The 12,430-nt window shown below is 37.6% G+C and overlaps 1 protein-coding gene across 3 annotated transcripts in view; it reads right to left on the bottom strand.

Annotated features, from left to right (window-relative positions):
- Nucleotides 1-12,178, bottom strand: part of CPNE4 (copine 4) — a 241,192-nt gene extending 229,014 nt beyond the window's left edge. Inside the window, exon 1 of one of the 3 annotated variants that reach the window (XM_039336215.1) lies at nt 11,882-12,178. The gene's annotated coding sequence lies outside the window, so the exon portion shown is untranslated. The remainder of the gene's footprint in view (nt 1-11,881) is intronic. The other 2 variants (XM_039336212.1, XM_039336214.1) reach the window with 2 other exon arrangements.
- Between the last annotated feature and the right edge of the window lie 252 nt (nt 12,179-12,430).

Genomic DNA, 12,430 nt, shown 5'->3' with positions numbered 1-12,430 from the left:
TATAATTATTAGATTTAAATTGTGTTTTTTTATTTAAAAGAAGGAACTCAACAATCTTTTTTTTCATCCCAGGTTCAACACTTCTACCTTCCATTTTGCACCTTTATATTGCAAACAAGATATTTACAGTATTCATATATAATTTACTTTCATATACCAAAGTCCGCTGGACCGGCATGTTAATCTTATTTCAGTATATGAAAAGCCTCTAAAAATGGGGGGGGGGTGCACAATTAGCAGGAAGACAGAGATTTCATCATTTCATTTTGACCTCTGACTTCCCTGAAGCCCCTCATCAGACTGGTGAGCTGAAAATTTAGAATTCTTTTCAATGTAATAAAATTACATTTCTATGACCACTTTCCATAGATATGATTGTTTCCCTTCTATTGCACTGGAAGATTTGGTGACCAAAATTCTCAACATTTGCACGGATTCTTGCTGCTTGAGGATATGATCTCTGAATGAAATGCAGCCAGTTAGATTAATGGTCACAGCCCATATATACAGTTTTATATTCATTATTGTTTTTCTTTTCCTAAGGATTCACTGTTTGCTTCTCTCTGCTGTTTGGTATGCTTGACCTTATGCAATATGGGGTCTTGCTTAAAATCTGATTTGGTTCATGCAAAGTGAGGATCGTATGTTCTCAAAGCATCTGTCTGCAACCCCATCTTCACATTGGAAGCAAGATGGTTTACTCTTTATTCTAGTATGCATCCATTTATTCTTATTATTCATAAGATTGGGACAATCTTTAGAAATCAACAGGATTATTTCTTCCTACCAGAGAAATAAACAAATTCATCTGATAATAGTGCCATGAAAGATACTGTTTCATAGAATGGCAATAAAATCAAATTATTTGAGAATGTATGAGCACTGCAAGTAGGTGTGGAAAAACAGAGTGATTATTAGCTATTGTTCAAAAAACAACTAGGATCGATAAGATATAATACTTCAACAAAAAACAGAGTGCAAGATGAGAAATATATTTGAAATAAGTTGCTAAAAATTTCTAAATTATGGCTAATTTCTCCCACTCATATCTTTTACTCAATGAGCAGATTCATAAAAAACTGTATTACTATACCACACAACAGAAACCTTGAAAAGCAAAGAAATAATACAGACTGAGACATAATATTGAGTTGGTGAAGAATACGAGCTTGTTGTGTTTTTTTCCTTCCAGCCATATGGAGGCAGGGATCCATGGAAAAAGCTGGTATCTTACAGAGTATTCACTTATCTTGAAAAATGTCTTTGTAAGACTAACTTCTGAATTTGCTTGTACAAGACGATCAAACATTAGTTTTGCACTTTTTTTCTCTTGTTTTATCTCTTAAATTATTTACAATTAACATGTCTCTTCAACCAATGTGATTATATAAGATTAGTCATTTCAATTTCTCTTATCTTCCATCCTCACAATCTATCTAGAGAAAACATTGTACATACCTAAATACCACCAAATAGACTTCTGAAAAAGGAATAAGGAATAAGTAAGACAAAGCCAAAGAAATTATAATAATGAGATAAGGAAGGGGAAAAAAGGAAACATTGCTAAATTATAACAATAAACTATAATAATTATTTAGTATATTTCTCTACCTCTTTCTAATCTTCAAACCACCATATTCATACATCATTTCATACATTTCTTTTCCTTCTCGCTTCTCTGTATCAGCTCCATACAGCACAGCCTTTTCAGTCATCCACTTGACCCATCCCTTTCAATTTAATACTCATTCATTTTCTCTGTATGACTAAATAATGTACTTCAAACACAACAGACACAAATATCTTGGTTTTAATGTATTAATTTTCAGATCAGTTTTCCTCACTGCGTCATTCATTGCATATCATTTTAATTTTCAGCCAATAATTCAACAACCTTTGCTTTTAAAACTACATACACATTCATGCTCCTAACACTCAGTTTGAACCATTTGCTAAGCAATCCACAGCATACTATCCTTTATTATTGTAATGTTAACAACAGCTTTAGCATATTTTGGCCATGATATTTCAACCAAAGCCCACATACACTCCAAGGATGCTCACACTATTTTGTGAATGCCAGTCTAAAGACTATCATACATCTTACCAAACAGGAGGTACAGAGAATATGCTGATACACACTCAGAATAACAAAACAGTCAGCAGCATATTTTTAGAATCTCTAGTCAAATTACAAATTATTTTTTGTACAACTTTATCGTCAATTCCTGATTGTTACCCACTTTGCCAAATAAAGAGTTTTCAGAAACTAAAATCTTGGAAATATTTTGGCAAACTATAGATTCTAAATTATTTGCCAACTGTGTAGGCAAAATGGTATTCTTATTTTCATTTTTAGCACCCAGTGCTACTATGGATAGAATAACAGTGCAGATTGATTGACTGGAATTTTCTGGGGTCTTTTGTGCTGGGAAGATTTTTTTTTTCTTTTTAAGTGACAAGCTGAATAATTTTAGTCTTTTTCTCATTTGAAAAGAGAAGAAAACTGGATTACTGGTATCTGATTTCTGGAAGTTGGAAGGAATTCTAGAATGCAGTTATATGTAAACACAAGGACGTGGCCCAAGAACTGTGATTTGCCCATCCCTGTAGTACTGAAACACAGGACCATGCACTTTTGAAAGGATTTGGAAACAGTATTTTGGACCTTACACAAATGCAATTTCTACTACTTATTAAAGCAACCTAACTTGTTTTGGGTTTCTCCACAAGCCTGAAAGATGACACTGCTTTAAGGGATTCACTTATTAAAGTCATTACCATGCTTAAAGCAGCTGCATCATTTTTCAGATTCCCTGCCTTAATGAAAGAATAACAGAGTGGTGCTCTATGACTTGTGGGAAAGGTCCTAAGTATTTCTCTCAAGGTATCTCTAATTAGCTTTAATAATTATTTCTATGCACATGCTTGAACATAATTCTAAGCACAGAACAAGTTCTCTTACTTGAGGCAAATATTGGAGGCAATTTAGCCATTCAGAGTCGCTTTGTGAGATGAACTGCCATATAGATCTCATAAACACATAAATAAATATTGAAGGAATTTGCTTCTGTCAATCCTATCCTGAATATCTAAACAGAGAAAACCTAATAACAGGTTCACATGTTGCACTAAACCAGTGCTTCTCAACGTTTGTGTGACGGTGACCCCCGTCACACAAACGTTCTGCGCATGTGCCGGGCCGCGCGCATGGGGGTGGGGCAGCCCCCCCATGCGCGGCGCGCGTGCACGACGACGCCCCCATGTGCGACGCGCATGCGCGGCGCCCCCATGCGCAGTGCGTGTGCACGGTGCCGCCCCATGCGCGGCACGCATGCGCGGTGCCGCCCCCATGCACAGCGCGCGTGCACGGCACCGCGGAAAATGGCGGATCGCCGCCTTTGGCGACCCCCGAAAAATGGGCGATCGACCCCAAATGGGGTCGCGACCCATAGGTTGAGAACCGCTGCACTAAACCATAATGTAGTTTGCTTGACCTGATTTAATATGAACTCAGGCACTGGATTATATATGAACAGTTAAGCATGATAAAGCAAACCTTGGCTTGCTACATAACCTTACATTAGTTTCAAGATTGTCAATATCACTTCAACAATTCTAGGACTGATTTTATCTTTGTTCAGCGGGTTGCAACCAAATTTTGATCTCTAGATCCACATAAACATTTAATTTAATGTTCAGCAATTGAAAATATCACAGTCATCATATACAATGTTCAGGGCGGCATAACCATAAACCAGTCCGATGTAGTGGTTAAGTTGCTGGCCTAGAAATCAGTAAGACCATGAGTTCCAATCCTGTATTTGGCATAAAAGTCAGTTGGATGACTTTGGACCAGTCATTCTCTCAGCCCAACCCACCATTTAGGGCTGTTGTTGTGGTGGTGAAAACAGGAAGACAAGGTAGGAGTATTACATATGTTTGCCACCTTGAGTTAATTATAAAATATAATGAAGGCAGTATAAAAAAAAACCTTTAAAAATAATAACAATACACCACACTCCAAACCAAAAAGTTATATGATTCAGTTTAAGGCGTGAATCAGCTCTGCATTAGGTTGCAGCGAATATGTGATGAAATAATTTCAATAATTTCAAAAATTTGATTGCAGTAACATAATTCATATGATGTATTTAGAATGAAAAGCAGTGTCTTACAGCCTAAATATATTAACTTAATGAAACCCAAGCAAAGAATATTCCCATCCCTGACTCACTTCTGTAAAACCTCCTTTGAGAATTTGAGCTCCTAGAGGGAAAGAAGGAAAAACCTATAGTCTAAGAAATTAAGAGCTAGTGGAGAAATTAGAGCAGAGTTTTACATCTGTGTTCTACAGAATCCTGCAGTTCTTAGTGAGAAAGTAAAGTGGGGAAAAAAATCACTATATATATTTTGATCACTACAGCTTTTCCTCTCAAACACGGATTTGGGAGTTTTGATTTTTTTTTTTTTAAAAAAAAAAAACTAAATGGTTCCATGGCTTTAAAAAGGAGCAAGATCTCTGGGTTAGAGAGTTGGACTGTAAAAGAGCAAACCAAAATTGTCACTAGAACACAGAATTCATTGAATCATTTTAGGTCAGTCATTTGCTTTCATTGATGTGGATGAAATAAGGCAGGAGGACTCACTATATGTACTTTCAGTTCCTTAAAGTAAAGATATGATCTAAAGGTAAGAAAACAAATAAATGAACAAACAAATGAATGTTTAATTTATATTAACGAATGTTTTAAACATTAAAATTTCAGCAAATTCTAGTTTGCTCTCACAAACTGCTTTATCTCAAGCTGATTTTAAATGCTTTTAGGTTGTTTCACCAAGTAAAAGCAAACTAGTTGAGCAATCACAAGCAATCTGTCATTAACTTGGAATCTGAAACAATTACTTAAACAAGGAATGCCTGGATCTTAATATCCAACATATAAATAAATTCCCACTTTGATGTTCCCCCATTTGCTTGCAATGATGGGAATGATGGAGAAAATTGTTCTAAAGAGAAACAATAAGGTTAATTCCTCCAAATAGCTGACTTTAAAAAGTGAGTTTTTCATAATAAACTTATCTTTTATACTATTCTTCTGCAAATGTACCTCATAAAAAAACTTCACAGCAAGGCTGTTCAGCTGAGTTTAAGCTCTATGGTTAGAACCAACTAGATTCTTCTGCATTATAAGGTTTAGTCACAGGGGTAGTCAACCTTGGCTCTTTTATGACTCGTGGACTTCAACTCCCAGAATTCCTGAGCCAGAATTCTGGGAATTGAAGTCCATAAGTCATAAAAGAGCCAAGGTTGACTACCCCTGGTTTAGTGGTATGTCAATTTTGGTTATTTCACATCAATAGAAAAATAATACAATGTCTCTGTTTGACTCACAGCATGAAATCTGTTAAGTACTTCATTCGCGTGCGAATGATGAACACACATGGCAAAGTTAAACAGCTCTTTATTCTTCTTTCAACAACACATGAACAAATGGCAAAAGGAATGCAGGCCTCTTTATGTGTCCAGAGACCCGGACAATGGAAAACAAAGTAACAGAGTGTTTTCACGCCTTGCGCATGCGCACAAGGCCGGCACCGCTCAGTCTGGTCCCGGGCAGCTTTTGGAATGCCCTGGACCAATGCAACAAAATCTATAACAAACATAATTTAAATAAGACCACTCTGAATTTTGCTTCCTTCCTTGCTTGTTTAATCTACCATGCCTAAAAATTATAGATTCGTCCTTTGTTTAGATAGATAATGAATGCTTTTACAGAAAAAAAAATCATGAAACCAAAGCATAATTTAACTGCACATTTTACACCAAAGTTAATCTGAAATTAGAAATGATCAATCACAGTTATAGAAAAGCTGCGTATGAAGCTAAATTTAATCCAAGAAATACAGATTTCTAAAAGAAATCTCTTTTATAGGAAGGACATATTCTCTGAGCCTATTTCCCTTTTATTATTAATTTATGATGCTAGAAATTCCAAGATGGAAAAGAATCACTTGAATGAAGGAAAAATATGACTTTAAGTACTTCCAGTATTAAAGAAAGATCTCCTTATATCAAGCAGTATATTTATAAACTTTTAGTATGTTAATATTTTAAAAGCTAATCATCCAATCGCAACTTATTGAATTAGGTAATTTGAAAGCAATAGTTCATTTTCACTGCTAGAGTCAGCCTAGACAAAAAGTTCACATTGCCAAGAGACTGACTTAGTACTATTATGTTCAAGTGAAATACAGTGTCTCATCCAATGCTTTTCAAGTTAAGAGCACTTCATACCTTCAATTCTATCCCTTTAGATAGGGAAATCAACTGATACAAGCCCAAACCACGCTGAGATTTTTTTCTTGCTACTCTGATATCCGATTCACTTTCACAGCCTCAGTGCATCATCCAGCTGCATTGCCTAATAATTTTTTTTTCAATGTTTTCTCAGTTGGGAATTCTTTTAAACTTTTTTTTTTAATTGGATGAATGGTTTTCATTATTCTCCATAACTGTCCTCCTTTTACATACCACAGATGAATATTACCCAGGTTAAAATCAGGAGGCTGATTTTCAACATTCTCCAAACAGGGTCAAAGTCATTTTATTTTAAATAAAACATACAATTTTAGCTTAAAAAAAAATCTAATATGCTCCTTGGAATTTCTTATGTCATGCAGCATGAGATGCACTTGCAATAGTTGCCCAGTCCTTGCTATCTTGCATCCGAACTACTGGTAGTCCTTGACTTACAACTGATCACTTAGCAACCGTTCAAAATTATGACCAACTTGAAAAAGGGGACTTATGACCTAGATCTGAAGTTCTGATACCCAGGATCCCCTTATGGTAAGATGTCCACACCTTGATGCTTGGCATTACAGCCACATTTATGGTCATTTGCAGCATCCTTGATCTCATGTTACCAGGCATTTCTGCATCCATAGTGAATATATAAATGACCAGTGCATTTGCTTTATGACCACTACAAAACAAAAGATCATAAAATTGGGTCAGTCACATGACTAATTCATTTTACCAACTTTGTGACTTACCACCATAAGAGATAGGCTTCATTAAGGTCATAATTCAAGGATTACCTGTACTGCAATTAACATGATATGGGTCTGTTCTTGAAGAGTACTCAGAAGCTACAGGTGATAATGCCAAATGCAGCTACTTGCCTGCTAATTGGTGACAGCAGATATAGAGATGTTTAAATCTTTGTTGCAAAAGCTGACTGGCTATCAATTGATTTCCTGGTTCAGGGTGCCGATCATTACCTATAAGTCTCCATTTGCCTTGGTTCTTGTAGAATTGGCCTGCCTGATACAAAATAGCAGAACAGTGAGTAGACATTTCTGTTATGGTGCCTTATGGAACAGGTTGCCCCAAAATAAAAATGGATCCCTCCTTGTTAAGATTCAGTCACAAAGTATGGTCCAAAACCTCAAAATTGTCACTGGAATGGAAGCTCTACCTGATTTTTTATATGCATATGTGCATCCATTATGGCTGTTATCTTGACATTTTGGACCAGCCTAGGATGTGCAAAGTAACTCTTTATTTATTTATTTGTTTGTTTGTTTAGTATTCTGCCCATCTCACCAAGAGGTGACTCTAGGTGGCTTACAACCAAATAAAAACAAGATAAAAAATTAAAATATTAAAGTAAAAAATATTAACATTAAAACTGATTAAAAATCATTAAAGATGGGAAAGGAAGAGAGCAAGATGAACATGGGGAAGAGATGGAATTTTATCTCAGTCCACCTCCAGAATGACAGGTCTCTATTGGGGCCCCAGGCCAGATGGTACAGAGAGCCGGGTCTTCAAGCTCCTTCGAGTGAGTGCAGATCTCCCCTTGAGAGGTGTATGATGTTTCAAAAGGGCAGGAACCATGACAGAAAAGGCTCTTATCCTGAGCCCACTAGCCAAAATTTCTCGGCTGATGTGGTCCTCTTCTGCCAACACTGTGGGATAGAACAAGCTCAATGGGGAAAGACAGTTCCTCAGATAACTTGGACCTATGCCATAAAGAACTTTTCAGGTGACAATCAACACCTTTAATTGTACCCAGAAACAAACTGGCAACCACTGCAGCTGATGCAACAGCAGTTTAACACGGGCCACCCTAGGGGTCCTAAAACCTGTCCATTATGACTGCATTCTGCATCTGCTGCAGCTTCCAAATACCCTTCAAGAGTAGTCCCATGTAGAGTGCTTATAAATTCTTCTTATCCATTGAGCCTCTCCATGTTAGTTAGTTTGGAAGTAATATCTGATAAATTGTGCCGTTCTTAGAAGTTCAGGATTTCAGCCTTAGCTTTGGATTGTGATGTGGGCTTCCTAGGCTGCTAACTCCCAGGTTTACTATCTTTTTACTGATTGCATTACAGAAACCAATTGTAGCCCAGGAGTGGACTGCAACGTGTTCAGCATGCCAAAGATTCAACTTTCAATCTTTGATGTCTTCAGTAGAAAAGGGATCAGGAAGCAGGTCTAAAAGAAGGCTGAGTGGATCCCAGAAAGCTGCTGCTCTCCAGAGTAAACATCTGCCATCAAAAGCAGCCTGGTCTGAAATAAAGCAATTTCTTTCAGAAGAAATATTTGAAGTTTTTCACAGTGCTGTTGGTTGATCTAATGCTAGATTTTTATGTTACTCAGTTTGTTTTTCTTCCTTAAGTTGATGAGGTATACAATGCATTTATTATCTATTTTAAACCTTAGGAGCATAACAGTCATTTTATTGACTCTCTCCAATAAGTTTTTAATAATATAAAGAAACATCAAACCCCAAATATGTCATTCTATTGATTCTGTTCATGATTTTGGATTGAAAACAAGAATATTATGCCTCAATGCCTCTACACACCTGTGCCAATCCATATGTTGAAAAGGAGTAGCAAAGTGTAACAAGCATAGTTTGGGGTTCATCCCAAAAGCATTAAAAGGAATAATTAATATTCAGAACTCTTTTCTTAGAATGTCAGCCTTTGATAGGTGGATGTATACTTTTTATAAAAGATGAAAATCCACTGATATGCATGAGGTTTCTTAAAAAAGGAATTTAGGAACAAATATTGAATGTAGAATATATATATAGAAAGATGTGCCTAAATGTCCCACAAAGATCCTGAAAACTGCAAATCTATACATAAGTTCCCTGAAGTCAGTGGAATGAAGTCTAATTAAAACTGATTTCACCTGTACAGAATTCTCTCCAGCTTGTATCTCTTAAGTCAAGGACTCAGCTGTCAGCATTTGTTTAATGTCTGAATGCCACTTGGGCATAGATCTCTGCCCTACTAATGATGACTGCTTAAGTAAAGTGATCCCATTTACACGGTAATCCTATGCATCTCTCTATTCAGCAGCTAGTTTTACTCCATCCAGTGAGATGTATTCCAGTTATGTGTTTGAGCTTGCAACCTTACCTATATATTACCTGCGTGAAATACCACCCGGAAAGATTTTTTTCTCCATATATGACCACCTTCACACCTAAATAAATATGCAAGTGTTTCAAACCATTAATTCTCTGAACAACTGCCATCCATCTCCCCTAGCAGGGAGTTCCAAAACTCACTGCATGCTATCAAATTAATATATAGATTTATGCAAACCTTTTACAGTCTATCTCCATCCTTTCTCTCGTTTTTTGCTTCTGCTCATTCCAGCAGCATGCTTGGTGGAAAATGGCATCCTTGACACTACTCTATAGCTATATGTTTTTGCATGTAATTCATTTTGGACATTCTAGTTAGGGTTCTAAATTGAGCAGATGTTCACCTCCATGTACTGCTATGAAACAAATCTCTACAGATTAGTATTTGGGAGGTCTGAAAGGCAAACCCTGCCATTCAACCTTTGAGCCCGTATGCTTTCATCAACATGTAGGAAATAAACTTGAGAGCCTTTAAATCTCTCAATTTGCCTGATGGTGAACCTTACAGGTTCATCAGGGGTTATTTTTGAGGAAAGACGCTTTAGGGTTATGCAGTTTTTGAAATCTCTCACTCATCATGTAAAAGACAAATTGAAATGAAAATAAAACATCTTAGCCAATCAAGCTTTTCACATAAGTAGCTAAAACTACACCTATATGTGGGGAAAGAACTCTTATGCAAGTTGTCCCTGCATTTATTCCAAAAGAATTTGCCTCAGGATAAAAAAAGATACATATTCATCTCTCTCTCTCTCTTTTTTTTTAAATGATGTCACCTATTAACACCACTAAACCCCAAACTGTATGTTACTAATGTTTTGTCCTGGCAATTTCAAGCCATCAGCACTGTTTATATTTTTACTGTCTCTCACATCTCTTTTACACAGTCTATGGACAATTTTATATTTATATTTTTTTGCAATTATTGAACAAATACAACATTTTCTATTGTCTGTTACTGCCCAGAATGCATTGGAACATTTTTATGTTAAAGAGGAACTGGAAATTACATTTAGGGATGAACCATCAGGTGGCCCTTTACAGGAACTACATCAATTGGACCAATGGTGAAGTATTTTCCAATTTGTCTACAACTCTTTTTCAGACTTTCCTTGCTTGGTGTCCAGAGACATCACTTTTGGCTCCAGCTCACCATTCCCAGTCAGTCAATTATTGGAAAATGGAGAACAGAAACACCTAAAGATTGAGATGAGTGGCTTTCTGATAAGCCTCTAATGTAGTGGGAGGGATGGGTTATAATATTATCAAAGGATTATAATTTTCCCATTTAAGGCCATTCACAACATTCTTTACAAGTGGATGGAAAACGTAAGAGCAAATTGTTCATCTTTACACAATGGTTTACAAATGCTTATTTCTGTCTTTTGGATTTAAATCTCAAATACAGGCCATGTAAAGGATCCCAAAACAAGAAAGGCAAGTAAATGGAAGTTATCTTGTTCTGTTGTGTTAGAACTCATGTATGTTAGAGTTCAAATTACATAGTATGTTCTAAATAATAGACTGAAATTCCCTCAGTCACATAAGTCTGCACAAATATTGGTCTTATCCAGAGAAGTGGCTGTTCGTCCCTGGTCTGCCATACCAGATTAATATGTGAGATGGATCTGAAGTCTGAAGGATCAGAAACAATAATTGCCACTGAACAGAGCACAGCTCAAGGGAATTAAACACCCTTCCTTACCTGATAAAAACTGGGAATTTAAGCAGATGCATTCATGATATAGTCAGCACTTTAAGGCTAGAGATGCTTTCTCTCTAAAAGTAAATCTGGAAATTAGATCACCCATGAAAGGAGAAAAGGACTTGAGGGCAGGATGGCTTAGAAATAGAGCAGTCACAAAATGAGCTTTTTAAAAAAACACAAAACTTTTCCAAGTGAAAACCCTTCAATAAAAATACTTCATAACTGCTTTAAATTCTTTTCTATAACATCGCCATAATCAATGGAAGCCCAAAGGTTCAGATATACCACTCATTTCTTTTGACACCTTTAAATCAATTGGGGACATCAGGGCAAAGGGTTGCCTCCAGTAACCACTGGAAGCTAACACTACAAAGGAATCCCGGGTTATCTGTGGCAGGGACATTGGAAAACTTCCCCATTTTATCACTGTTTGCAATCCGGCGAAATTGGCCGAGGATTGTAGTCAATGTGTGAAACTGATTAAATACCAGTTTACAAAAGACAATGGAAATCAACGGGAGAGATTTCCCGTTTGGCTAATTTAATACACCGACTCTGAATGTGCTGTCGATCTGGTAGGGGAAAAGAGACCAAACCGGAGATCCAAGCATCCTTCTAATACACCGGCACACAATGTCTCCGAAAAAAGTTAGCAAACACGCCCTCTGTAATGCAGAGCCAAGCAGCTTCGGCAGACCCGGCAAGCGCATTGCTCCCTTACCTGCACAGCCCGATCTATACAGAAGCAAGTGTTCAGTACTACACAGTGTCTTTCTGGACGGCGATCAAGCGGGAACCTCCAGGACTCCTGAAAATCTCAGCAAAGGCGTTGTACGGTGGAAGGGAACTGCTGCCAGAGAAGGGAGTTTCATGCCTCCGGAAAGCCGGGCTCCATCCTCCGATCGTCGCCCGCAGAGGAGTGGGAGAATCGAGCAAGCACCTCCGCTTTAGGCGTGCTTCCCCCTCTTTCTGAAGAAGCGAGCGGGCACCAGCCTCAGAAGGAGCAGAGGCTGGGCAGCGGGCGGGGAAAGGGGGAAGCTCTACTCGCGCGCCCCCTGGAGGACCCAGGCAATTACAACAAACACCCGCCCCCGCCTCTTTCCCTTCCGACCCTAAAATTTTCACTTTTCCGTTGCTGGAGAGCCCGGGAGTTGAACGGTCCCTCTGGGACCGTTTCATTACAAAATAGATGCCTGCTGGCTCAAGCTCTTTCGTCCAGGTGTTAAAATATTCAATGTATTGCAGCAGAGAGCAGGCCAAATGAGCAAAC

Source organism: Crotalus tigris, unplaced genomic scaffold (assembly GCF_016545835.1).
Source record: "Crotalus tigris isolate CLP2741 ecotype Arizona unplaced genomic scaffold, ASM1654583v1 scf7180000017666.27876245, whole genome shotgun sequence".
In the NCBI taxonomy this organism is placed as follows: domain Eukaryota; kingdom Metazoa; phylum Chordata; class Lepidosauria; order Squamata; family Viperidae; genus Crotalus; species Crotalus tigris.
Note: the sequence above shows the minus strand (reverse complement) of the source record. Positions and strands in the feature narration are given on the sequence as shown.